Below are 4,374 nucleotides of genomic sequence, written 5' to 3'. Positions count from 1 at the left end.
GGTTCTGAGGTTGCATTTTGTTCCTTCTCATCATTTTGTGTAGCACTGTCTTCTGCCCTTTGTTGTCGATCTTTTTTGTAGTTATAACCTTCGCACGTACTGAAGTTCTGGTGTAACTCTACAAAGTTTGGACTTATCCAGCTGCGTGTGGCTTAAGTCTGGCTGCTCTGCTCAGCTCCTTCCCGCTGCTGCCCTTGATTTTGAATATATTGTGCCCCAGACCTGTGTAGTACTGGATCTGGGGTTTCCAGGAACTGGGCAGAAATTCCTACTAGGCTGGCGGATTGGGGAAGGTACTGCAGAGTGGTGGGGGGCGGCTCGAGGTGGTGGAAATGGGTCCGGCCCACTCTAAGCCTGTGCTGGGGCTGGTCCCGCCAGCGTAGTTTAGCAGGAGGCTCTCCACACACTCACCGCACCTGCCCTAGGACTGGCTGGCTGTCTCTTTAACGAATCATTTTCACTAATTTTTGGGCTGCAAACATATGTTTTTAACCATCCAGAAGAGTTTAATGATATATTACCTTATAACATCGGCAGTTGAGCTAAACATCACTTTTTGTCTGAATATCAAACATGATAAATATAACGTGGAACGGGTATTTTCCATCATGTATTGATATGTTAAACTTTGAATCCCTGCAGAATGTGAAGAAAAAATAAGAAAAAAATAGAAAAAATATTTTTAAAAGAGGAATAAACAATTACATATGTTTACACAGAAATTTAAAAATCTAACCATACTCAGCATTGTAGCAGGACAGTCCTATGACTTTTTTTGTCTCCTGTTTATACTTATTACCCCTTCTTTTTTTCAAAACAAACATTTATTTGAGATACAGTATGGCAGTAAATGGTATAACATGACGAGCAGTACGTATTTGGAAAACCAGAATGACAGACATTCCAAGCATGACCATAGTAATACACATTGTTAACTTCAGTGCAGTTGCTTAGTTCACACGTATAAGCATATATACTTAGTAAGAATGAAAATCCTACCAATAAACTGCTAGTTTCAAAAACCTACTGAAGACTCTCAGGCGTATTGCCTTAAGCATCTTGTGAACATAAATGTATGGTTTTGTCCCTGTCATGTTTCTAGCTTTTCTCCTTGCCCTATCTTCATTGTTTAATCCCTAAATTCTCACATTGCCATTAATTTTGTTATATTTTTTTATTTTTATTTCTTCTTTTTTGTTCTTGCAGTAGGAAGACTATACAAAATTTACACATGTGGGTCTGGTTTATTTCACTTATGAGTATATCTTCAAGTGGTATCCACTTGAATACAAAGGCTTAGAGTTTGTTATTCTTTATAGTTATGTAATACTCCATTGTGTAAAAATATCACATCTTTTTCATCCATTCCTCAGGTGACGGGAATCTTGGTTGTTTGCAATATTTGAGTATCACAAATTGTGCTGCTATAAACATAGGTGCGCATATATCACTATGATATGACGTTTTCAGTTCCTCTGGCAAAATTCCCACTACAAGAATAGCTGGTAAATGGTATTTCCAGTTCTAATATTTTAAAGAGTCTCCAAACTGATTTCCATAATGGTTTAACCAGTCTAAATTTCCACCTACAGTGAGGAAGTGTTCCTTTTTCTCTACAGTCTGTACAACATTCGTTGTTGGTTGATTTCTTTATGATAGCCATTCTTTCTGGGCTGACATGGTATCTCAGGATTACTTTTATTTTCATTTCACCAAAGGCTAGAGATGTGGAGCATTTTTGTAACAAATATATTCACCATTTTTATTTCATCTTCTGAGAAGTATGTATTCATTTCGCATGCCCTTTTCTGGATTGTCACTTTAAATTTTGGGTCCCTAATATTTTTTAGTTCTTTATAAATTTTAGAGAGGACACTTTTATCTGAGTGCTTATTAGTTAAGAGTTGTTCCTTATTGGCAGGTTTTCTTTTCAATTTTTTGGTAATTTCTTTTCCTGGGCAAAATATCCCAGTAAGAGGAGGTCCCAGTTGGCAATTTTTCCAAGTATTACCCATGCAATTTGATTTTTGTTAGTGAACATTTTGACTACCGCTATGTCTTCAAGAGTTTCTCCAATATACTCTTCCAGGAAACTTAGAGTTTCTATTTCAATATTTAAATGTTTAATCCATTTTGACTTTAAGTAGTACATGATGATATGCCTGTGTAAAGTTTTAGTTTTTGGCATTTATAGAGCCAGTTTTTCCAGCAACATTTAGTAGACAGGCTTTGTTTCCTTAGTAAGCATGCTTACCCACTTTATTGAAGATAAGTTTCCTGAGTGTGTTCATAGAGGCTCCTTCAACTTCTAATCTATTCCATTGATCCTCAGGTCTATTTTGTGGCCAGTAATATGCAGATTTTATCACAGCATATTTTTAGTATAATTTCAAGTCCGTAATTGTGATGGCTCGATCCTTGAGTCTTTTCCATGTTCTTCTTGACTTCATGGTTTGTGGAGAGAATTCTGCTGTTACACTGATGGGTCTTCCTTTAAATGTGATGTGTTTATTTTATCTAGCAGCTTTCAGTAAATTCTTGTGCTGGATTGCTGGGATCTTGACTATTATATGACTCCTTGTGTTTTTTATTGTGTTCATGTTATTTGGAGTTCTGTATGTTATAGTTACATGAATGTGATTATTTCCCCACATTTGGAAAGTTTTCTACTGTTACTTCTGCCTATATTCTTTTTGTATCATTGTGTTGACTGCTTCTTTCTCATTGATGCCTATTAGTCTCACGTTTTACATCTTTGCATCATCTTGGTGATGATGAACTATTTTTTTCCTTGCATCCGAGGTTTTTATAATTTTTATTTTTTTATTTTTTTTCTTCCAAAATTTTATTGATAAACAGATAGAAACGAGACAGTTTCAAAACAAATCGGAAGCAGAGATTTAAAAAATAACACACTGCATATATTCTTCTTAGTGGTTAATTGCTGTACAAGATGCGGACTTGAGATCCTATTTTTTTTTCTTTTCAAAGTTTTATTGATAAACAGATAGCAATGAGAAAGTTTTAAATCAAATCAGAAGTACAGTTTCAACAAATAATACACTGCATATATTCATCTTATTGGTTAATTGTTGTACAAGATGCAGACTTGTGATCCTATTTACAAACACCATTAGAACAAATCATTCTATTCATTAAGAGAATGCAACTATATATCTATCCCAAACACTTTGAATACAGATATACAAAATGGACATTCATAGTTATACCCCATTTTTTAAGTTCCGTTATTGAATATTATAGGTGTGTAAATTCAGCAAAATATTCAAAAAGAGTCCAGTAGCCCATAATAGCATTGGGTCTTCTGTTTAACTGGCAATGTCAGAAATTATTGACCTGAGTCCCCCACAGCTCAACATAACAACATGGCTTTACTTCCTAGATTTCGTCTTCATACTTTTCTACTGGATGGTTAAGAACAAGGTAAAGCAAGACCTATGCAACAAGAGTTGTAGCTTTTGGTCTGAGAAGGTCAGTGAAATCCCCTCAAGTTTATCCTGAGATCCCATACCTCAAATTATAGAACCATTGTCAGTGTCAGCCATGTGGGTGAGTCACGGCCATTGCTTGGCCAATGTGTTATGTGTGAAAGCCTGAGAGAGTATTTTCTCCACCATGTGACTTTCCTTAGGCACACTCTACATCATCAATCACTTTCCTCTTTAGCCCCACAATATTCTTGATCAGAAAATTTGGGAGACTACTGAGGTACATGACGTTACAGTACAATTTCTCACATGTCCTGAGTCTTAATTGACCTTAGAAGGTTAGGGCCAAAATGTTGGCTTTCCTTGTAGCCTTCCTTTATCTCTAATTTTGGTCTGCAAACTTAGGTTGTTAAGCATCCAGTAGACAAGCTTATTGTTATTATCAAACGATTTAGGCTATCAAGCTTAACCAAACTATCTCACTGCATTTCAAACATCTTAGGCATAATAAGAAACAGGTATTTTTCATCAACTATTGATAAGTTGAATTTTAAGTGCCTACATAACATGATGAAAAAACATTTAAAAATTAGATTATATTTTAAAACAGGATGAAGAATTCTATACTTCTCCTGTTTGCACATAGGTCCAAAAATCTCACCATATACAACCTTGAGGCAGGACACTCACACAATATTCCTTTTCCTGTCTCTTGCTTACATTCACCACTGTTGCACACGACCTCGCCAGCAAGGAAGACACAACACGCAGCTCTTCCTTCAGCAGTTTTATTCAGGCCCCTTACAGCAAGCTTCTTCTCTCTCCAATCCCCCAGCCCTTGGCTAATATATACTCTTTATTCCAATCCCAGTGCGCCACGTGGGGATCGCCCATGGGTCCAGCATATGCGGAAGCGAATCATGAC

This window comes from Octodon degus, unplaced genomic scaffold (assembly GCF_000260255.1).
Source record: "Octodon degus isolate 3935 unplaced genomic scaffold, OctDeg1.0 scaffold00443, whole genome shotgun sequence".
Taxonomy (NCBI): Eukaryota; Metazoa; Chordata; class Mammalia; order Rodentia; family Octodontidae; genus Octodon; species Octodon degus.
Note: the sequence above shows the minus strand (reverse complement) of the source record.